The sequence below is a fragment of the Mus caroli genome, chromosome 11 (assembly GCF_900094665.2).
Source record: "Mus caroli chromosome 11, CAROLI_EIJ_v1.1, whole genome shotgun sequence".
Classification (NCBI taxonomy): domain Eukaryota; kingdom Metazoa; phylum Chordata; class Mammalia; order Rodentia; family Muridae; genus Mus; species Mus caroli.
The window spans coordinates 20,375,997-20,401,001 of NC_034580.1; the positions used below are offsets into that span (position 1 = coordinate 20,375,997).

The following is a 25,005-nucleotide window of genomic DNA, read 5'->3' on the forward strand; positions in this document are numbered from 1 at the left end:
GAATTGATCCATTCTAATCTCCTTGTACAAAGCTCAAGTCTAAATGGATCAAGGAACTCCACATAAAACCAGAGACTCTGAAACTTACAGAGGAGAAAGTGAGGAAAAGCCTCAAAGACATGGGCACATGGGAAAATATACAGCAATGACTTGTGCTGTAAGACCAAGAATCAACAAATGGGACCTCATAAAATTGCAAAGCTTCTGTAAGGCAAAAGATACTGTCAAGACAAAAAGGCCACCAACAGATTGGGAAAGGATCTTTACCAATCCCAAATCCGATAGGGGACTAATATCCAATATATATAAAGAACTCAAACAGTTGGACTCCAGAAAATCAAATAACCCTATTAAAAATGGGATACAGAGCTAAACCAAGAATTCTCAATGAGGAATACCGAATGGCTGAGAAGCACCTAAAAAAATGTTCAACATCCTTAATCATCGAGGAAATGCAAATCAAAACAACCCTGAGATTTCACCTCACACCAGTGAGTATAGCTAAGATAAAAAACTCAGGTGACAGCAGATGTTGGTGAGGATGTGGAGAAAGAGGAACACTCCTCCATTGCTTGTGGGATTGCATGCTGGTACAAACACTCTGGAAATCAGTTTGGTGGTTCCTCAGAAAGTTGGACATAGTACTACCTGAGGATCCAGCAATACCTCTCCTGGGCATATACCCAGAAGATGTTCCAACTTGTAATAAGGACACATGATCCACTATGCTCATAGCAGCCTTATTTATAATAGCCAGAAGCTGGGAAGAACCCAGATGCCCCTCAAAAGAGGAATGGATACAAAAAATGTGGTACATTTACACATGGAGTACTACTCAGCTATTAAAAACAATGGATTTATGAAATTCTTAGACAAATGGATGGATATCATCCTAAGTGAGATAACCCAATTCCAAAAGAACACACATGATATGCACTCACTGATACGTGGATATTAGCCCAGAAAATTAGAATACCCAAGATACAATTTGCAAAACACATGAAACTCAAGAACAAGGAAGATCAAAGTGTGGATACTTCATTCCTTCTTAGAATGGGAACAAAATACCCATGGATGGAGTTACAGAGACAATGTTTGGAGCAAAGCCTGAAGAAATGACCATCCAGAGACTGCCCCACTTGGGGATCCACCCCATAAACAACCACCAAACCCAGACACTAGGCAGATGGCAACAAGAGCCTGTTGACAGGAGCCTGATATAGCTGTCTCCTGAGAGGCTCTGCCAGTGCCTGGCAAATACAGAAGTAGATGCTCACAGTCATCCTTTGGATGGAGCACAAGGTCCCCAATGAAGGATCCAGAGAACTACCCAGGGAGCTGAAGGGGTCTGAAGCCACTTAGGAGGAATATCAATATGAACTAACCAGTACCCCCAGAGCTCCTTGGAATTATATCACCAACCAAAGAAAACACATAGCGGAACTTGTGGCTCTAGCTATATTTGTAGCAGAGGATGGCCTAGTCGGTCATCAATGGGAGAAAAGGCCCTTGGTCCTGTGAAGGCTCTATGCCGCAGTATAGGGAATATCAAGTCCAGGAATGAGAGTTGGTAAGTTGGAAGCAGGGGGAGGGGATGATAGGTGATTTTTGGAGGGGAAAGTAGGAAAGGGGATAACATTTGAAATATAAATAAAATATCTAAAAAGAAAGAAAGAAAGAGAGAGAGAGAGAGAGAGAGAGAGAGAGAGAGAGAGAGAGAGAGAGAGAGAGAGANAGAAAGAAAGAAAGAAAGAAAGAAAGAAAGAAAGAAAGAAAGAAAGAAAGAAAGAAAGAAAGAAACCAGGAATAATATTTCCTTTGGATTTAATGCTAAAATCTGCCTTTCTTTTGCTCCTTTTCCTGTTACAGTTCTTTGTTGAGGCTATCTTTACTAATCTGATCGTCTGTCATTCTTGCCTAAATCCACCGTAGCTTGTGAACAATGCTTAGTCAGCATCCCGGGGCCTCTTTCCAGTAGTCACAGTTGTCCCCATTTCCCATCTTCCCTTCAGGCATGCTTCTGCTCTCTGTCATGGTGGTAGAGATGGTCTCTGGAGAGAGAGGCTATTCATTCCTACTCTTTGGCAACTCAACCTTAAGAAACTATCATTTTCCAGATTTTATCTGATAAGAATAATTATATTATGTACTTTCCAGAGTTGTTGGGAACATGGGGAGAACTTTGGGAAGCTTGACTACCAATCCTGGTGGTGAGTTCTGTAGTGACATGACCCATTATTATGATTATTCCTTTAAGGAACAGTGCTCCTTGCTCTCTAGGCTCTTTTTAGCATTGTTCTTCCTTATGGAACCTCTCCCTATCTCTAGCCTCATGAGTTTTCACCTAAGGAATTCTTTTTTTCAAATGAATCTCAAATTTTTCCAACAAGGAAAGTGTCTCTGCCTCTGGCCTTGGCAGGATCTCTGTGGCATACTGTGGCATAGAATAATTTTTTTTTAAAGATTTATTTATTGATTATATGTAAGTACACTGTAGCTGTCTCCAGACACTCCAGAAGAGGGCGCCAGATCCCGTTACGGATGGTTGTGAGCCACCATGTGGTTGCTGGGATTTGAACTATGGACCTTCGGAAGAGCAGTCGGGTGCTCTTACCCACTGAGCCATCTCACCAGCCCCGAATAATTTTTTTTTTGTCTTTGTGTTTTTGTTTTTGTTTTTGTTTTTTTTTTTTGCCATTATTTTCTCTTCTGTCTCTGTTTCTGTAACAGATGCAGAGACTGGGAAGTTACTGCAGGTCATCAAATAATAGTAAATGAAGAATGAATGAAGTCCGATATGTCTAGTGAAAAAAACAGATGAACAGAAAAATCATGCTCAAGATTGCCTTTGGAGCTTCCCTGTGAACTACCAGATAAGGCTGCAGCAGTGATTTCTCTAGTTCAGTGCTAAGCAATCCTACTTGACAATAAAAAGTTTATAACCTGGAGATGAAAAGGGAGGGGGAAAAAGCAACCATGAATCAAAATGAACAAGGACTCCTAACCCCTGTCCTTGCTCTGTGGCCCACATGCCCAGTGTAGACACTATTACTACACAACTGGGCTTTCAAGAATTGCCTGCCAATATTGACATTACTCAATCCTATGGAAGGAAATCAAGGTGGACTGGTGAACAATCACTTTCAAAGCTAATTATTAAACCTGCAGGTCAGAACTCTCAAGCTAATGCTTGTTGACTTAATGGCAATTTTGGTGTTTGCTCTTTAAAAAAAAAAAAGAAAGAAATGATATTTTTGCTCTCTTTTCACTATGACACAAGGTAGAATTCTTACATTTTCTTTTTAAGGCAGTTTAAAGGGCTTCCTGCTTAAGTTTTCTGAGCAGTTGTTTTCTTTCTATCCCTCTGCTCTCTTCTACTTCTCTCCTTTCCATTGGATGTTAACTTAGCAGCAATGTTTGTCTTGTTCATTAGTTCTTCTGCAAGGACATTTAGAAATCATGGTAAGTCCACTTCCCATTGTCCTTTGTCCTCTGCAAATCTCTGGAGGCTTTGTGCGGAGATCCTTCATGAACAAGTCATTGGTGATGGGCTCTGAGTATTGTCCATTCGTGGGCAGCTCCCTTTCTGAGTACTGGCTATTCATGGGCAGCTCCCTGGCAACCCTGGAGAGTGAAGGTTGGGAGTAACTCTGTGTTCCTGGCAGGGTTCTCCCCTGAACACTAAGCCTTGTGCTCCTGGTTTGACCCTCCCAGAAAAAGCCATATCCCACTGCTTGGATCTCCTTGCCTTTCCTTCACACTACATCTCAGTCTACAGTGAATGACAACAGGGGTGTTTGGGAATACTTATTTGGGGAAGGAAACTGACAAGGTATCAGTTCTTTCTCTGCTAACACTTGGCATGAATTTGAGTCTATCAGTATATTTCCACTTATTGATGAGCAGATCACAGACTAGCCCCTGGGCATGTTTTCAAACTTAATGAAGAAAAGACAGTTCATGACACAAGAGCTCTTCATCTCACTGACAGCATCAATCAAGAGGTTCTCTGATCCTCTGACTGCTCCAGGAGTAAAACCTTAAGTGCAGAAAAGGTAAGGGCCATGGATGGGAATGGAAAGGAGATAGAAGTTTCTGGTTCATGTTGTGTGCCCTGCTTTACCTCACTCCGGACTCTGCTGAGGACAGTAAAACCAGGGGTTAGAGTTGGTAGCTGGGAGATCATAGAAATTATGAGGGATGGGTGGCAGTGGCTTTACACATAGTGGAGTGTTTTATTATTCCTAGAGGTAAAGATGCAGTGATGGGAGATTCTCCTCCCAGCAGCTCACTGCCCTTTCTGTTTACTAAACCAACCAAGCAAGCAACAAGCACAGAAAACAAAATTGGGAGTTGTCTTGGAAATTAGTCATTTTCAGCTAGGAGAAAATTTCCTTTTCCTTCACAGGAAAGCTAGCTCTTCTATAAGAGCTTACGAACAGACCAAACCAAAAGGAGGAAAGAAGAATGGGCATTCTGAGAACAGGGAGAAGTGGAAAGAATGGGTGGGTTGGCTTAGACACCTCGGATAACTGTGGAGGTTATGAAGTTTCTCTGAAACCCTGGAAACCGTGAGTCTGGTTCAGGGTTTTTCAGTCTAGCATCAGAGTGGCAGCCCATCTATCAGAGCTCAAGCTTTCAGAGTGAGGCCAGCTTCTGGCCCCCTTTCACTTTACAATAGGTACCTAATGACCCTGGGGAGAAGAGGTGATACATAAGCTTTCTGTCCATCATTGAGAACTTGTTGACACAGTAGGTTGCTCTACCACTATCTCTGCTTCTCCAGCCACAGTTTTATTATGGCTCTGGGGATTCCTGTGTCTGTGATGGAGTAGCTTTGCACTTCCCCTGACAAGAGCAATGATTTGCTCTCATTGGTCAGAAAACTACAAAAGGCCCTTGTTATTGCCAACACCACAGTTCAAGGCAGTCTACAGCACTGCCTTTCTTAGAACTCTGATCCAGAACACCAGACAGTAGATCGGCAATGGCCTCCTTACTGACTTTGTTCTTTTATTCTGCTCTCTTTAATTTCATTTGTTTTTTTTGAGACAGAACAAAGCTGTCCTTGAACTTGTCATCCTCCTGTCTCATCCTCCAGAATACTAAGATTATTCACTCTGTAATTGCTCCCAGTGTTCATGCTTGAGAGCTGTCACTACTGCTATTCTCTTGGCTCCCCACTGGAGCACTTCTAAATCTTTGTCACTTTGGAAGGGGAGGTGTCTAGGTTGGAGTGCTTCTGTCCTTTGGCTGTGAGTACTCAGGGGCTGGCAGGTCAGAATGCTACTGGCCACATTCTCATCCTTTGGACTAGGACTTCTTAGTCAGTCACAATGTTAGTTATGAAAAGCAGCAAGGGGCAGTCACAGCTCCTAGCACTCCATCTCTGAGGACCACACTGAATCTTCTGGGTCTGTGGCTTCGACCAGATGGCAAATAGTATTTGGTCACTTTTCCTGCAGTGGGAATTTAGAGCAGAATCTGGCCAGAAAATATGGGAAGGAGTTGTTTATAGACACTAGAATCCCTCTGCTGTTCCACATGTGATGATATTGGCATGTGACACTTGTCCATTTTCTCAACTGGTTTTAGCCTGTCCTACTCTGGCATGACTGGCTCCCACTTCTCATTGTTTCTTCTCTGTCACCCCTATTGTGGACAGCTTCTCTGTGCAAAAAGCAACCCCAAATGTCTACACAAAATTTGAGAACCACCTCCCAAGAATCTTGCATCAGAAAGGGGTGCAGCTTTGTAATAATCTGTCATTATCATATGACTTCATGACCTGGCAGTCTGGGGCAGGGATAAGTTTTCAGACTGGATAATTTATAAAGGCACTCTGTATTTCCTTCCTTTCCTTATAGCTCAAGCTAAGATAGAGTAATCAAAGTGAATGAGGACTAGTCTTGAACAAATAGGTTGAAAAGGTTTTTTCCATCTTAAAACCTTAGTAGTAAATCCTTTTACTCCCCATATATGGTTAAGATACACAGGCCTAGGATGAAGAGTCCAGTGAAGATCTCCCAAGAGTCATCCTCAATGGCTGCTGGGGCACATAGTCTTTTGGAACACTGGGAACAGGTAGTTGGGAATGACCTTGAGTCTTACTTGAAATGGCCACAATATTCTTGATGGGGCTCCTTGAGCATTGAACCATATGATTCTTTGATTCACATTGACAATGGAAGGGCTGGCTCTATGGCACACTGTGTGAAACTGTTTCTGAAGCTTTTCTTCTCAGCTTGAAATGAGAGTGAACTCTTGGTGTCCCCCTTAGAATGTAGAGTCCAGGCATAGACCATAGTCTAGCAGGACTGAAGTTGCAGCTCTACACACAAAGACAGCCCTGGCTTCTGAGAGAGTAGTGACAATGGCAGGGTGGAAGAGCATAGAGGCTCTATATGACCCTGCCAGCTGATGTCTCCTCTCAGTTATCTCATGTCCCCTGATTCTCTCTGAACTCTGCCTGAGGAAGTCCCCAGGGTCCCAGCTCTAAGAATTTATGGAGAAAATGACTCTGTGCCCTTTGAGTCTTAGATGAGGCTGTGGCTTTGATACCTATCAAGTCTGGCTGTAGCTGAGGGCGAGGGGTTATGGGGATGGATAGATGTGTGGGTATTATCTCTGTCCACATCTCTCTTGCCATGCTGACCCCACCCCTAGAGCAGCAGAGGTACCTCAGCTTTGCAGTTGAGCATTGGCCAGTCGTGTATCGCCCAAACAGGTGCTTGTGGCTGTCAATGTCTTGAAGCAGTTAAACTTGCCTTCACCTCTGGTGCAGTTCCCTTAAAAGAAAATAGAGAGATCTTGGAAAAGTGGAAAGGGTGGCAGGCCAGAACAGTAAAGTGTGTGCAATCGCTCAGATACAAGTGGCACCACTAAAAATTGCCTTCATATATCAGCTTATGGTTTACACACTCTGGCAGAAAGGACACTGAAAGGTCAGCTGGAAAAAAAATCGGTGTCAGGCCTGGAGCTGAGGCTTCAAAGGTGGTGAGAAGACATGGTCTCAGAAGGGTTCTAGAGTTCCTATTAGATGGGGTAGGATTTGGGTGTTTTTTGTTTTTTGTTTTTTTTTTCCTTTATTTTCCTTTGTTTTTAAAGAACTTGCCTGCTAACATCAGCAGAGAAGGTAAGGTATAGACTCCAAGTAACCTTTCCATCTGACCTCTGGTGACAAGACGGATAGTTCCATTCATCTGTGGGTGAGCAGCAGAGGCTCCCTGCATTTTTTCTCCCCTTTGCTTGGATTCAGGATATATTTGTTTGCAGAAAGGAATGTCACTCCTGTGAATGCACTGCTCAGTCATGTGCCTGCGGTGGTGAAATCTGTGGAGGGGAGAAGAGACAGGAGGGAAGGGGGGTGGTGTGGGGAAAGGGCAAGCTATACTCTGGGGGCTTTGAGTGATGCCAGCTCAGATCCAGGAACAAATCTTCAACCAAATGATAATGGAGAATGTGCCTTCCAACCAGAAGAATCACAAATGTACTGTGAATTAATAATGCAGCCTTTTAGTAGTGATTGACTTGTGAGATGGTCTGGGGAGGACTGTTCACCCACTCTCAGTCCCATCTATGAGAAGGAAGTAGGTGCTCTGTGGCTTCCTTGGAGTTTTGTTTAAGACTAACTCTCCTCCTTACTTTATTAACCATGTAACATTTTAAGGTTGTTTTTTCCTCTCTGTCTCCTCCAGCAAGTCTCTATCGATCACTGTTTACAGTTATAATCCCTTTCAAATTTATCATCCATGACTAACACCACATGTATTGATTAGCGTTGACGGATGTCCCTCTACAGCATAGAACTGCTGTGATCTTGGCTAGGGAAACACAGCAGAGATGAGAAGAGATGGAGGCATACATTTTCCCCTTCTCCTTCATTTTTCTCTTGGTATTCTTTTGCTCTCATTTTCTTCCTAGCTGACATGAGTAATTTTCTATGGAAATTGAAGGATGGCTTTGCATATTTTAATTATATATTTTTTACCCCTCCCCATAGCATTTGTTGGGGGGAAGAAGGGGCTGTTCAGTGTCAACTGGGGTGAGGGGGGCTACCAACAGGTCCTAAAGGAGCTCAGATTTATGAGTGGCTGCAAGATATCTTAACCTACAGCCTTGAGTAACAAGGATATAAAGGGTAGTTATTTTAGGGACAAATTTGATGTCACTTGTGACCAAGGACAAGGTATCTAAAATTTGAAGTATAAATGGTAACATTTGTCAATAGTGGAATTTTGTATCCCCTTTTGCTTGCTCTCTGAGATACTTTCTTTGCCTGTGATAGCAATAGATCATCAAGCTTTTCTCGTCACACTTCCCCAGCCAAGTTTCTTGGTCTCCCTATCTTAGAACACTGCTGTGCCCACTCATTCCCTTTACAGAAGACATCCAGCCTGTGTGGCTAGTCTAACAAGTTAACCTGGCAGCCTCACACTGAACTGCTCAGGTCTGGTCCCACAACCAGATGTGAGTAGAATCCTGTCATCAGTGTGACTGAGTAGTAATCCTTTTCTACCTGTCAAACAGTAAGGCTGAGGGAAGCTTCAAATGTCTCAGAGGATCGCCCAGGACCTAAGCTCCTCCCTTATTCTCAGATTCCAAAGATGTCCTATTCCTCTGGAAAGCATTTCTTATAGTCAGCATTCTAGGACCAGTATGAGAACAGAGTGAAGGACTATAGAACTCACAGGGAGCTTAGCGGTCTTGGATCTTAGCTTACTAGCTACCATGAGGGACCTGATGGAGCTTCAGACATTCAGAGTAAATTGTTCCATGCCATATGTGTGAGGGAAGCCATTCAGCCCTGTAGTTCAACAAATGACTCAGTTTCTCCTCCTGTCTGGAATACCATCACCTGGCCTCCTCTCTACTTCTGTTTGTCTGTCACATCTTCATGCCCCACTCCTCTCTTCTTCCCTTTCTTACCAGTGCTTCCTCAGTGACATTCTAGATGGAGAGGGGGATCACAAGGACTCGTTACTCAGCTCACTCTACTTTGCAAGGCCATTTTCTAACAAATTCAAAGGTTTCTTTACCACAGAGAATTCACATTAAAAAGCTAATTTTCTTTCCAAAGGAAAGAAGGGAGGTATAGTCAGCTCCTAGGAGAGGGCAAATCTACATAGTGGTGTGCAGTTCTGTCATGCTATGGCGCCTTTGAATAGCTATTTAGTTGAGTCATATGGAAATGATATTTTGTCCTCCCTCACTGCCTCTACCCCCACAATTGACAATAATTTGATGGGATATTTTTTGCCTCTTTGCTTATCTATTTCCTAAGTTTTCATGGTCTGTTTGTAATAGTGTTTTGAGTTCTTTGAAATACTTTAAATTAAGTTTCTCATATGGGTCTTATTACACCTGAATACTGTTCAGCTACTTGATGACATAGTTGTAAATCCTCAATAAAAAGATCTTTAATAATCAGTTGGCACTTATTTTGTACACCACCCATCTTATTAAATCTAAGTCTTCACTCGGGTTTAGTAGGCTGGTTTATTGTGTGTCAGCATCAGATCAGCGGCGCTCCAGTTCTGCTTCGGAGGGTACTTTCATTACAGATTCCTGTTTTTAGGCACTTATAATTTTCTCAAGTAGCACACTTATTTCAATGTGCAATCATTTTTGGTCCTCTTCTCCCTCCCTCTCTCAACTTGAACCATCCCTCCCCCTCACATTTTAAGAAGTTTAACATGGAAATACATCTCAAATTTTAGAGGAAAAAGCTGTGTCAGTGGCTGAGAATAGCTGAGCAAAGCTGCCAGGCTCCTCACTATCCAGACTCTTGCTTGGTACCATAAGCTATCTTGATGCAAACAATAATGGGGCAGGGGCTGGTGGCCCCAAGCATTTTCAAGTGTATCATTCCCTCTCTGCTCAAGATACTCCAGCATTCCCAGTGATAAGAAACTAGAGAATGCAACAGACAGTAAACAGGCTAGAGGGGAAAACATTCCCATGCATTACCCATTCTTGTCCCCTTCTTGTCCATTTTGTATGGAAGTATGAACCAAGGTCTATCACCTAGGTTCTTTACACAGGATCTTCCTCCATGCCCACTCGGAACCTGACTACTCTCATTTCTTCCCATCTCTAAACAAGTATCATTTTCTTCAAGATGTCTATTGGAACTGTGCAAAATGAATTGATTCCCTTATATGTTGTTTTAGAACACACATTATACTTCTGTTTATTTTGTGGCCCACTATAGCTGGCACTTTCTGTCTTATACAAAACATTGTTCCCAATGCTTTATTCAGTGCTACAACCTTTAAGCATGGCTGTAGTGAAGTAATTGCACAAAAGGATGGGCAAGTGGAGCATATCAAAGTCTAGTTCCTTCTATATATGCTAGGGATAGTTAGAGACTGAAATCTGATTCCTCTCCTAAGTCTTTTGCTGGATGAGAACAGGGACTTGGTCTATTTTAGTCTATGTTATATTTCTGTCTCAGTGTCTGGCAGATAGAAGGTAGTCAAAGGACTGCATTTAGAAAGAGAGACCTGAGTATAGATGCGGTCTTATTTAAGCAACTAGATTAGACCATTCAAAGATCTTAGACTCACAAAAATCAACATTCTCCATGATTTGCCTATAAGAGTATTTTACCTCATATTAAGATTTAGCTTTCTAAGAAAAGGGAAATTCTTAGACCCTCAGTTGATTATGCTTCTAGAGTGACCCATCATATAGCCCTTGTCATTATGTGACTAGGTACAGAGAAGAAGAATGCATTTAGTCAAGAAAAGAGAATAGGTGGCCATCTTTTAAAGTAAACATTGCTTTATAAGCTTTATATAAATACATTGCAAAGAAAACGAACCTCACTCAGATTAGCCAGATCTACATTCTATACATCTCAATAGCTTCTATATGGTTAGAATAGACATCTGAAGCTATAGAGATCATTCTTGAGTGTAATATTATGCACTTATACACCATCCAAAATGAAGCATTCATGACAGAAATAATAACAAGACAGTGAGCTTCGTGTTCTTATTCATGACTACACCACTATCTGCAGTCAGCCCTCTGCCATCCCTGAACACTCTATGCCATTAAACTTTCTCTTGTCAGCTTGTCATGGTGGTGGTGGTATATGTCTGAAATCTGTTCTTGAGAGTTTTGGTTTCTGTAAGGAAGACTAAATAAACTGAATAGCTTTCACACTATTTAGAACAAGTAGGGAAAAAGCTGTAACAAGAATCTATTGAAAATCAGAACAGGGCTAAGTTGGCAGTGCAAGTTAATAGGAGCCAGACTTGTGGGTATCTTGGAACCAAGGTAGATAAACCCAGTCTTGGAGGAGCTTCCTTAGTGGAATCTATAGAACTCTTAAAAGAGGCTCTTGGCAGTTTCATAGGGCTGATGTAGAAATTGTGTTCATGGATTGCCAAAAAGTATGAAGTGGTGGAAGCACCAAGCTTGCAGTTGGATCAAGATAAAGTTAATTTTGTATCAATGAACAGGGGCTTTTAAAGCCCAGTTCCAAACCACCTTAAGGTCTTATTGCAATGAGGTGACCTGTGTCCCTCAAAGGCAAATGCAAATCTTCTTAAGAGGACATTTTGTATCCTAGTCCTGAAATTACTGCAATGTTTTCTATATATGGTGTTGTGAAGCAAATAAAGATATCCTGACATATAACATATTAAGCAATATGATACAAATTAAGAGAAATAATATATTTTATAAACACACCAAAATGTAATATCAATGTAATAGAATTATCAGACATTACTTTTAAAATGATCATGTATGGTTCTTATTGCCAAGAATAAAAAAGAGATGATTGTATATTTGGGAGGATACATCAAATATTTTAGTAAGTAAATATTTCTAGAACTGATAAATATAATAATGATAAGAGCTCAAAGAATAGGCAATAAATAGACACTGTGGGATAGAGGATTACTTCAGAATATCTCAGAATAAAGTATTCAAATGAAGCTTGTATAATGGAAAGCAATAAATGAAAGAAGATGTGGAAGAGATGCAGAAGAAATGTCTAACCAGTGAAGCAGAAGAGAACCAGGAAAGAAGAGGAAAGACTGAGTAAAAGCAGTATAGTAAAGGAGAATGTCTGATGTTCCTTCAAATTGTAGCAAGACACCTATGAAATAATGTGAACTCTGAGCATGAAGTAGAATAAGTTACATGTGACATTACTCTGATGAAAGCAAAAAGAACCCAACAACCAATTTTCCATCAGTGACAGTAGAAGCCAGGAGTACATGGACTCAAATAACAGCAATGTAGAATTCTGTGCCCACCAAAATTATCCTATAAAATGAAGACATAATGAAATATATTTTCAGATAAGTAAAACAGAGAAGGTACTCCCATAGATCTATAATACAGAAAAGCAGAACTATCCTATGATAATTTCAGACTGAAGGTTGAGAATATAGAAGTAAAAGGTATAGGAGTGTGGATAAATGTAAATGAGTCTGAATTATATAAATAATAGTGCCATTTGAGGAGGCTAAATAAATACAGTCTGTCTTACAATGGTTTGACTTAAGGGTGTCCAGCTTTACAAAAATATAAAACTAATGTTTAATAGAAAGTGCACTTTGATGCTGAAGAGTTCCAAGACTAGGGATCTATGGCAAGACTCTGCATGATACTGGACAGCAGCAGGAAGCTGAAGCTGTCAGTCAGTCATATGACTAGAAAGTGCTCAGCTATGTTGCTAAGCTATCATGTTCTGAGGGCTTGTTGTATTAAGTCTATTTCATCTTAACAATATTTTCAATTTACAATGGATTTATTAGAATGTAACTCCATCATAAACTAGAAAGCATCTGTACATATAATTAAAATGCACTATAACAGTGGCAGATACATTGGAGAAAATGATAGAATTAAAGTGTTGTGAGGTCCCTGAATAATTTGGGAAAAATGAAAAGTGTGAATTAAACTTAGACAACAGTATAAGTCATGACTGTGTATTTTTATTTCTAGATAGTCTTAAATAAAACACAAACACTCTTATTTTTTAGTTTTTTTTTAAGACAAGGTTTCTCTGTATGGCCCTGGCTGTCCTGGAACTCACTGTGTAGACCAGGGTGGCCTTGAACTCAGAAATCGACCTGCCTCTGCCTCCCAAGTACTGGGATTAAAGGCGTGCACCAGCACTGCCCGGCTAGATACAAACACTTTCATTAAAAGAATGGATAGAGAGATAATGAGAATGGTCTAAGTAAAATACATAGCCTATAAGAAAAGAGGGAATGAATAGCAAAAGAATATAGAAAACAGAACATGGCAGGATAGGGAAAGTAAAAAGCACAGCTTTAAACCCAAGCACATCAGCTACTCTAGTAAATATCACGGATTAAACGAAGTAGTCTTGTAAATTCTCAGCTCAGAGAAGTGACAAAATCGAACCATGTGCTGCTGTCAAGATGCGACTCCAACGCATGGTCTTATCATACAGAGGTGCTGAAATAGAGTGCTTTCCCAGAAGGTTCAGGGCTCTGGGTTCCAAACCTAGTACCTTGCCCAAACTGAAAAATGTTTAAAAACATAGGAAAACATCAACCATAAGAATGCAAATATAGCCAAATTAATGCTAAAGAAGATTTTAAAGCAAAAATATTATGAGAAATGAAAATGGATATATTATAATGAAAAGATAATTTTTTTGCAAAGATAGCACAGTTCCAAAGCTATAGTCACCTAGTAACAGCCCTGAATGTGCATCAACCAATTTAAAGGACAACTGTATTGATTACCTTTCTATTTTTGTGATAAAACAACATGACCAAAATAACCCATGGAAAAAAGTTTACTTGAACTTGCAGTCAGTCCATGTGAGACAGCAGTGATGGCTGAAGAGCTGAAGAGCAAGCTGAGTGCTCCTGTCCTGTCGTGACTTACAAGCAGAAATCCTACAGAGCAAACTGAGAATGTCATGTGGCTTTTGAACCTCAAAGTCATCTCCAGTGATACACTTCTTCCATCAAGGCCACACCACATGTCCTAGAACCAGCCAAAGAAGGCCACCAACTGGGGAACAAGTATTCAAATTCCAAAGACTATGGGAGACAAATCAATCAAACCACAACATGCAAAGGAGTCAAGAACTCATAATTGAAAAGTAATGAATAGAACATGAAGGCCAACAGTTAATAAGGAGGGAGAATGATGAATAGCATGTACACTCAATTGTCCTAAGGAACACATACTGAATACTATGTCCAATAATGTACTTTTTATTATGCTAAAACATATCATAATTTAGCATTTAATTGTGTAATTCCATTTCAATGGTATGAGATATACCCAGTACCATACAACAACCACAACCCATCCCCAACAGCTTATGTTTACATATACAGACAGCATAGATCAAGTTGACCAATGCAATAGTTTGCAAAGCAAGTAAATTTTCAAATAATTGAAATCTTACAGAATATATTATATAAATAGAATAAAAAAAAACCCTATGTATCAACAAAAATAGTCTCTTGAAAAGACAACTGCCAACTGCTTGTAATTAGCTAATATCCTTAATAGTTATTGCATTGAGAAATCACATTGGAAATAATACAAACAATATCTGTAGTGCAACAAAAAATAACATCTACCATGACATTAGAGGTGCTACCAAAAATGTGATTAGAAAGAAACATGGCATATTATTTAAAGGGGAAAAGGCTGTATCTGGTAGTTTTAGAATAGCAAAGAAAAAAAAAACAATAAACATAAGAGCAAAACCTAGTGTGTACACTTTGAATATTTAATGACAATGGTTAGAACCGCCAAATGATCATTCTTCAATAGAGAATGCAAAAGCCACAAGTTGTATTGATTACAAAGGGGAAGAAAGACACAAAGTACCAACTAGGAATGAACATACAATACAGATACTGTCAGTGTTTAAATAATAAAGAGAATAATAAAGAAAATTATATGGCATAAAATTTAGAAACTTGAAGAAAAATAGATGAATTTTGACAGGATAAAAATATATAGAAAGGAAATATCAAACAAGAACATGTGATCAATGTAGCACACATGCAGCTCAGCCTCCATGTCTGCCTTGTCTAGCCTCAATATAAGAGGATGCGCCTACTCCTTGGTTGGTGTGTATGCATCCTCTTATGTTGAGGCCAGACAATGAGTACACATGGAGGAACCCATGGCTCCAGCCGAATATGTAGCATATGTAGCCTTGTCGGTCATCAATGGGAGGACAGGTCCTTGGTCCTGTGAAGGCTCAATGTCTCAGTGTAGGGGAATGCTAGGACAGGGAAGTGGGGGTGGGTAGGTTGGTGTCATGGTTTGTATATTCTTGGACCAGGGAGTGGCATCATTTAGAGGTGTGGCCTTGTTGGAATAGGTGTGATCTGGTTGGAGTAGGTGTGTCACTGTGGGTGTGGGCTTAAGGCACTCACCCTAGTTGCCTGGAAGTCAGTCTTCCACTAGCAGCCTTTGGGTGAAGATACAGAACTCTCAGCTCTGCCTGTGCCATGCCTGCCTGGATACTGCTATGCTCTCACCTTGATGATAATGGACTGAACCTCTAAGACTGTAAGCCAGCCTCAATTAAATGTTGCTTTTTATTAATAAGACTTGCCTTGGTCATGGTATCTGTTCACAGCAGTAAAACCCTAACTAAGACAGAAGTTGGTACCAGGGACTGGGGTATTGCTGTGATAGGCCTGACCATGCTTTTATTTGAAAAAATGTGGATTTGGGGACTTTGAATTTGGAACACAGTGGAATGCTTTAAATGGGGCTTAATGGATCATCCTAGTAGGAATATGGAAGACTTTGTTGTTTGGAGTAATTTGAACTGTGTTGACCTGGCCCAAGAGATTTCAAAGGAGAAGAATTTCAGAATGTGGCATAAAGACTGTTTTTGTGGTATTTTGGTGAAGAATGTGGCTACTTTTTGCCCTTGTCTGAAAAGTCTGCCTGAGGTTAAGGTGAAGAGACTCAGATTAATTACATTGACAAAGGAAGTTTCAAAAAAGCCCAGCAGAGACTTTATTCTCTGGTTAAGTCTCATGAAGAGAAGTTTGAACAAGCATAGCAATCGTAGAAAGGAAAAAATATAAAATATATGGTTTGAGTATTAAAGGGGTACCAGGAAGTGAAATGGAGCAAAATCCTGTGTTCTAGGAGATAACATATTAAAGGAGTGGGACCTTGGGGCAAGATCCTACCCAGCTAAATTTAGATCCAGGCATGGTGGTACACACCTTTAATCCCAGGAGACAGGCATGCTGATCTCTGCGTTCAAGACCAATCTACAGAGCAAGATTCAGGATAGCCAAGCTTAGGCAGTGAAGGATTTGTAAAACAGAAAGCCAGTGACAATGTAATAGTATAATCAGGTCATGTTCTAGTTCCTGCAAGCAGCAGAACTCTGCAGCTTCAGCCATGTGGCTCGGACTCTAGAGTTAAGAATGGAAGGAACAACTGGGACAATTGATGCTGGTTAGCTGGAGCTAAGAAATTAACAGTGATTAAGAAGAGACCAGCATCACTGAGGTGAAATCTTCTGGGAAGTGTTTTCTGGGAGCACAAAAAAGCTGTGTTCCAGAGATAGCCAAGGTTGTACCTCCTGCTGTGGCTGGACTTGGTAATATGTAAGAATCACCCATGTGGTACTGTTTTTGAAGGCATGAAGGTGTCATGAGGAACAGCTGAGACTTGGCACTGTGAGAAGTCATGGAAGGCCATTGGAGAAGGTATAGCCTCAGCTGAAATTGATGGACCAGGACTGAAGGAGAGTCATGTAAGGATTTGAGGCTTGGCACCATGAAGAGAGCCTATGAGAGGCTATTGGTGAAGCCTAGTTGGAGTGGAACACCCCAGTGTATTGGAGATGTCAGTACCATGGGATGATCACCAAGAACAGCAGCTGTAGTGGAGTGGATCAACCTGAGCTTAGAGTACTACATAGGGCAAAGCTGGAGAAGTGATACAAGCCCTTAGGAGGAGCCCAAAAGATCAAGTGGAATCCTAGACACTGAAACAAGAAGCTGTAACATTGAAATTGCCTTGGAGACTCAAAGATGTTAAAGATGCCAGAGTCATGGGATACATGCTGAGAAAAGCTGGGAGTAGAACCAGTCCAGAAGAAAACAGTTGTTGCAGTCAACAAAGATGAAAAAGGAGTGGAGATCTGAAGACTGCTTTGACATCAACCATCTCCATGGTTGATAGTTGGAGATGCAGAGTTTGGAGTTTGCCCAGCTGGTTTCCTGTATTTCTTTGGGGATTACAGTTAGGTGATTGGATGAATCTTGAACTTTGGACTTTTAACATTGTTGAGACTGCTATAGACTATGAAAACTTTGTTGCCACCCCCATAGATTCATGTGCTTGAACAAGTCTATGGGGGCCAGGGAGTGGAATATCATGGTTTGTATATTCTTGGACCAGGGAGTGGCACCATTTGGAGGTGTGGCCTTGTTGGAATAGGTATGACATGGTTGGAGTAGGTGTGTCACTGTGGGTGTGGGCTTAAGACCTTCTCTCTAGTTGCCTGGAAGTCAGTCTTCCACTAGCAGCCTTTGGATGAAGACATAGAACTCTCAGCTCTGCCTGTGCCATGCCTGCCTGAATATTACTATGCTCTCACCTTGATGAGACTGAACCTCTGAGACTGTAAGCCCGCCCCAATTAAATGTTTTTGTTTTTTTTTTATAAGACTTGCCTGGGTCATGGTGTCTGTTCACATCAGTAAAACCCTAACTAAGACAGTTGGTGAGCAGTGTGAGGAAGATGGGATAGTGGGTTTTCGGAGGGGAAACCAGGAAAGGGGATGAAATTTGAAATGTAAATAAAGAAAATATCTAATAAAAATCTCTTAAAACAAACAAAAACGAGGATGCAACTAATCTGGCAGAGACTTGATATGCCAGGCTGAGGGGCATACCCAAGGGGGCTGCACCATCTCAGAGGAGATAGGTGAGAGACTCTGTAATGGAGGGAGCAGGAGGTGCAGTAGCATTTGGGATGGAAACAAACAAACAAATGAATGAAATATGATCTATTCTTACAAGTTTTCACAAATTTTTCAGGCCTATCTGATTTGACAAAGTGTTTAAATTTTTACTTAATCACTTCTTGGCCTTTTGGCTAGGATCAAGTGTAAATTTTTACTTAAGATCCATTTTATAGTCTAGAAAATGCTTTGCCTTGGTAACTACCTTGGTCATTTTTTAAAATCTCAACTATTTCTAAGTATATAGTTTAGTGTTGTCAAGCAAGGTCATATTGCTTTCCAAATCAATCTCCAGAACTTTATTTTGCAAAATTAAGTCTATACTTATCAGACAACTCCAGTGCCTACCCCTCATCAACCAAGTCTTTGGCCACTATTAGTGTGCTTCACATTTTTATGATCTTTACTGCTATGGAAATCTCTGAATGAGATTATGTAGTATTCGTCATTTTGGGCTGGCTTGTTTCTCTTAATGCACTCGCAGCTCTATGACTAAGCACATGTCAGAATTCCCTTCTATTTTAGAGGCGTGTAACTTATTTTATTTTACTGTGCTAGATGTTTTTATTGCCGGAATCAAATCCTGGGCTGAAATTACCACTGGAAGAAAGAAAAATTTCCACAAGTTTCAGAGGCTTCAGTTTGTCAATGCAATAGAGGGTAAGGGGAACCATGCTAACACCAGGGCTGACAGGAAACAGTGGAAAGAACACCAGAAGTGATGAGAGCAAGATGGAAGCCCACAAAGACAAGCCCCTCCTGTGACACACTTCCTCCAACAATGCCCAACCTCCTACTTTTCAGGGCCTCTTTTAGGGCCATCATATTGTGAATCCATCAGGAAAGTAAGAGATTGAAGAAATCAGAGCCCTCAGGATCAAATTGCCTCCCCAATACCTAAACATGTGGGCAACATTTCATACCAAGCCATCACAACCTTCTTCTGGTGGATGTATGAGCAACCTCTTGACTACTGTACATTTTGCAGCAATAGACATAGATGTAAAAATGTTAGTTTTAAGGTCTCACTTTCAATTCATTTGTTCATATACACAGATGTGGCATGAAAGTATTATATAATAGATGCATTTTTATTTACTGAATGTGGTTATTTGTTCTAACAGTGCCTGTGACACACACATGCGCTAGTATGAGAGTTTATGGATAGGATCATGTTGTATGAGAAACATACTTTTACTTCATTTTAAGTTTAACAGCTTTTTGTTGTTTTCCTTGATAATTTGTTCTGTGACTTGTGGCATCATGTTAATATGATGTGAACATGTTCTTTTTTTTTTATGGATCTTGACCTTTAAGAAGAGGATTTCAATCTTTTACCATGAAGTGTGGTTTGGGGAGGGGGATGTCAGTGAGTTTTTCCTCATAAGCTTTCTTATGTGAAAGCGGTTTCCTGCAGCACCTTGCTTATGGAGTGATATTTTGTATTTTTAGAATGAATGTTTCTGTTGTTGGGTCGATTTTTGTGTAAATGTCTCCTAGGCCATATTGTCTGACTAAATTTCTCTGTTCCCTATCTCCACTAATTTCCTGTCCCATTTTTTTTTTTTAGCAATTACTAAAAACACTAAAAAAACTATTTCTTGTTTATTTCTCATTTTCTCTATCCACGTTTTGCTTTGACATTGTGAATGTTCTGTTAGTAAGTGAAAAATGTTTAAGATAATCATTTCCTCATACCGAGTTGATTCTTTTATATTTTGAAATGACTTTTATAAGTATGCTCTGAAATCTATATCAAACAATCTTAACATAATTACTCTTCTCTCTTGAAAAAGGTGTTAAAATAACATATACTTTAGCATTTCTCCTTTTTAGACAACTTCTACTTTCATAGTTGAGTTTCTTCTGGTCAGTCCTTTTGAGTAAGTTCCTGGATTCTGTGTTTTAATCCTATTCTTATTAATTTTTTTTTGCAGTGTTTAATCTTTATTCTCTTTTATTTAAAAATTACATTAAGCATTTGATAAGTGACTCTTAGTAGGTTCCACTTTAGAAACACCCAAAGAATCTTTATAGTTCTTAGCCCCATACCATAAGATTCTAACTGAGTAGCATAATGTGCAAACATTGGTATTTTCAAAGGACACCCAGGTGCTCTCAGTTTTGCAGCCATTGCTAGTTTCTGCTAATACAGTCTACATATTAGTAGACAGTACAACCCCCCATGTATTATTAATTTGAATTTTAAGTTGCTAATTTATTTAATTCGCACTAATATGTGACTATAAAGTACCCAACCAAAGAGATTCATTCTTAAATGCAATTATGTAGAGTTTATAGGGGTACCCTTCCATGAACAAAGCCCAGATTGATAAACATGGTTCTAGAACAATAAGACTGTGAGATGATCTGCTTATACATGCACGTGACCACTCACCATTATACAAACATTTCACTATTAATTTGAAACCAAATTTTATTAATTATTTTTTTTTATGTTCCAAATGTTGCCCCTGTTCCTGGTTCCCCCACCATGAGTTATTCACCTCTCTCCCCTCCCCTTTGGTCACCCACCCACTATTACCTCATCCCACTAGCATCCCTCTTACCTGGGGCATCAAGTTTCTACAGGATTCAGGGCGTACTTTCCTAGTTCTGGCAGACAAGGCAGTCCTGTTACATATGTCGTGGGGGCCACTGACCAGCACATGTATGCTCTTTGATTGGTGAGTTAGTCTCTGGGAGCTGTGAGGGACCTGGTTAGTGAATACTGTTGTTCTTCCTATTGGGTTGCAATCTCTTTCAGCAATTTCAGTGCTTCACCTAACTCTTCCATATGTTTGGGCTATAAGTATCTGCATCTGCATCAGTCAGCTGCTGGTAGAGCCTCTCAGAGGACAGTCATGCTAGGCTGCTCCTGTCTGCAAGCACAATACAACATCAGTAATAGTGTCTGGGTTTAGTGCCTTTCTGTGGGATGGATCCCAAGTTGGGGTGGTCAGTGGGTGGCCTTTCCTTCAGTCTCTGCTCCATTTTTGTCCCTGCATTCCTGCATTATAGACAGGAACAATACTGGGTCAAAATTTTTGAAGATGAGTGAGTGACCCCATGCCTCAATTGGGAGCATGTGTCCTTGTAATATAGTGGAACATCTTTTGGTTATATACCCTGGAGTGGTATAGCTGGGTCTTCAGGTAGAACTATTTTAAATTTTCTGAGGAACTTCTGGATTGATTTCCAGAGTAGTTGTACTAGTTTGCAATCCCATCAGCAGTGGAGGAGTGTTCCTCTTTCTCCACATCCTCACCAGCATCTGCTGTCTCTTGAGTTTTTGATCATAGCCATTCTGATTTGTGTGTGGTAGAATCCCAGGGTTGTTTTGATTTTCCTTCCCTGATGACTAAGGATGTTGAACATTTCTTTCTGTGGTTGTTCCTTTTGTTTTTGTTTTAATATTATTTATTTATTTATAATTATCTTTAATCTTTTATTACAATCTAGTCATTATCCTCCTCCCGTTCCACCCTCCAACACTTCCTCATCACATTCCTCCTCCTCTGTCTCCAAGAGGATGTTCCCCTGACACCCCTACCTCGCCAGACCTCCCTACTCCCCAGGCCTCAAGCCTCTCCAGGGTTAGGTTCATCTTTTCTCACTGAGGCCAGACCAGGCAATCTTATGATGTATTTGTATCTAGGGGCTCATATCAGCTAGTGTATGCTGCCTGGATCGTGGCTCAGTGTCTGAGACATCTTGGGATCTAGGTTAGTTGAGACTGCTGATCTTCTTATGGGGTTGCCTTTCTTACAGCCTTTTCTTAATTTAACCACAGCGCTCCCCAGCTTCTATCCATTGATTGGGTGTAGGTATCTGCATCTGACTCTTTCAGCTGCTTATTGGGCCTCTCAGACGGCAGCCATGTAAGGTTCCTATCTGTACACATACCATAGCATCAGCAATAACTTCAGGCCTTACTGAGCTGAATTCCAATTTGGGTCCGTCACTAGACATCCTTTCCCCCAGTCTCATCTTCATTTTTGTCCATGCAATTCTTTTAGACAGGAACAATTCTGGGTTAGAGTTTTTGATTGTGGGATGGTAACCCCATCCCTCCACTTGGTGCCATGTCTTTCTACTGAAAGTGCACTTTCCAGGTTCCCTCTCCCCACTGTTGGGCATTTCATACAAGGTTCCTCCCTTTGAGTCCTGAGCATCTCTCACCTTAAAGGTCTCTGGAGGATTCTAGAGGGTCGCCATCACTTCCTACCTCCTGAGGTTGCCTGATTTCATTCTTTCTGCTGGCCCTCAGGGCTTCAAGAACTCAAGAAGCTAACCTCCAAAAAAACCAAACAACCCAATTTTTAAAAAATGGGGCATAAAACTAAACAGAGAATTCACAACAGAGGAGTCTTGAATGGTCAAGAAGCACTTAAAGAAAGTTTTAAAGCCCTTAGTCATCAGGTAAATGCAAACCAAAACGATCCTGAGATTCCACCTTACACCAATCAAAATGGCTAAGATTAAAAACTCAGGTGACAGCACATGTTGTAGAGAATTTGGAGAAAGGGGAACACTCCTCCAATGCTGGTGGGATTGCAAACTTATACACCTGTTCTGAAAATCAATCTGGAGGTTCCTCAGAAAATTGGAAATAAATCTACCTGAAGATCTAGCTATATCACTCTTGGGCATATACCCAAAAGATGCCCCCTCCATGCCATAGGGCTATGTGCTCCTATGTTCATAGTGGCCTTATTTGTGATAGCCCAAAGCTGGAAACAACCCAGATGTCCCACAATGGAAGAATGGATACAGAAATATGGTACATTTATACAATAGAATACTATTCAGCTAGTAAGAACAAGGATATCATGAATTTTGCAGGTAAATGGATGGAACTAGAAAATATCATGAGTGAGGTAACTCAGACCTAAAAGGACATGCATGGTATGTACTCATTAGTCAAAAACGTACAGAATACCCAGGATACAATTCACAGAACTCATGAAGGTAACCAACCCAAAGGGCCCAAGCAAGGGTGCATCAATCTCACTTGGAAAGCAAGCATGGGGGACAGAGGGAGGGAGGGACCTGGGTGGGACAGTGGGTGGGGAGTGGGGAAGGGGAACATGATCAGGTATTGGGGCAGACAGGAGTGAACATTTCTTTAAGTGCTTCTCTGCCATTTGAGATTCCTTAGTTAAGAATTCTCTGTTTACTTTTTCTTAATTTATTTTTATTAGATATTTTCTTTATATACATTTCAAATGCTATCCCAAAAGTTCCCTATATCCTCCCTCTGCTCTGCTCCCCTACCCACCCATTCCTGCTTCTTGGCCCTGGCATTCCCTTGTACTGGGGCATATAAAGTTTGCAATACCAAGGGGCCTCTCTTCCCACTGATGGCCGACTAGGCCATCTTCTGCTACATATGCAGCTAGAGACACAAGCTCTGGGGGTACTGGTTAGTTCATATTGTTGTTCCACCTATAGGGCTGCAGACCCCCTTGGGTGCTTTCTCTAACTTCTCCATTGGGGGCCCTGTGTTCCATCTTATAGATGACTGTGAGCATCCATTCACTTCTGTGTTTGCCAGGCATATTTTTAAATTGGGTTATTTGGTTTTCTGGAATCTAATTTCTTGAGTTCTTTGTATACTTTGGATATTAACCCTCTATCAGATGTAGGGTTAGTAAAGATTTTTTTCTCAATCTGCAGGTTGATGTTTTGTCTTATTGGCAGCGTCCTTTGCTTTACAGAACCTTTTCAGTTCAATGAGGTCCCATTTGCCAATTGTTGATCTAAGAGCCTGAGCCATTGGTGTTCTCTTCATAAAATTTTCTCCTGTGCCAATGCATTTGAGGTTATTTACCACTTTTTCTTCTATTATGGTCAGTGTATCTGGTTTTAAGTAGTGGTACTTGGTCCACTTGGACGTAAGCTTAGTACAAAGTGATAAATATGCATCAGTTTGCATTCTTCTACATGCAGATCACCAGATAGACCAGCATCATTTGTTGAGGATGCTTTCTTTTCTTCACTGTATGGTTTTGGCTTCTGTGTCAAAGGTAAAGTATCTATAGGTATGTGGATTTATTTCTGGGTCTTTAATTCTATTCCATTGATCTCCCTGTCTGTCTCTGTGCCAATACCACACTTTTTAAAAAAAAAAAAGTCACTATTGCTTTGTAGCATAACTTGAGGTCTGGGTTGATGATTTCCCCGAAGTTTATTGTTCAGAATTGTTTTGACTATCCTGGTTTTCTTGTTATTCCATATGAAGTTGAGAATTGCTCTTTCCATGTCTGTGAGAAATTGTGTTGGAATTTTGGATTTCATTGAATCTGTAGATTGCTTTCAGAAAGATGGCTATTTATTACTATGTTAATCCTATCAGTCCATGGGCATGGAAGATCTTTCGATCTTCTGAGGTCTTCAATTTCTTTCTTCAGGGACTTGTCATACAAATCTTTCACTTACTTGGTTAGAGTTGTACCAAATTATTTTATATTACTTGTGATTATTGTGACAGGTGTTATTTCCCTAATTTCTTTCTTGGCCTGTTTTTCCTTTGTATAAATGAAGGCTACTGATTTGTTTGAATTAATTTAATATCCAGTCACTTTGCTGAACTTGTTTATCAGCTGTCAGTGTTGTCTGGTAGAATTTTTCGAATCTCTTATGTATACTATCATATCATCTGCAAATAGTGATACCTTGTTTTCTTCCTTTCCATTTGTATCCCTTTGAACTAATTTGTTGTCTAATTGCTCTAGCTAGAACTTCACGTACTATATTAAATACACAGGGAGAAAGTAGGCAACTTATCTTGTCTCTGACTTTAGTGAGACTGTTTCAAGGTTCTCTCCATTTAATTTGATGTTGGCTGTTGGTTTTCTGTATATTGCTTTTATTATGTTTAGATATGTTCTTTGAATTCCTGATCTCCCCATGACTCTTAACTTGAAGGAGTATTGTATTTTGACAAAGGCCTTTTTCAGCATCTAATAAGATGACACAGGGCCCTCAATGGAGGAGCTAGAGAAAGTACCCAAGGAGCTAAAGGGGTCTGC

At 40.4% G+C, this 25,005-nt stretch overlaps 2 pseudogenes; one reads left to right on the forward strand and one right to left on the reverse strand.

Moving 5' to 3' along the window:
• LOC110304172 overlaps nt 1-25,005 on the reverse strand; it is an 80,901-nt pseudogene that overhangs the window by 13,465 nt on the left and 42,431 nt on the right.
• Nucleotides 18,086-18,235, forward strand: LOC115032742 (annotated as a pseudogene).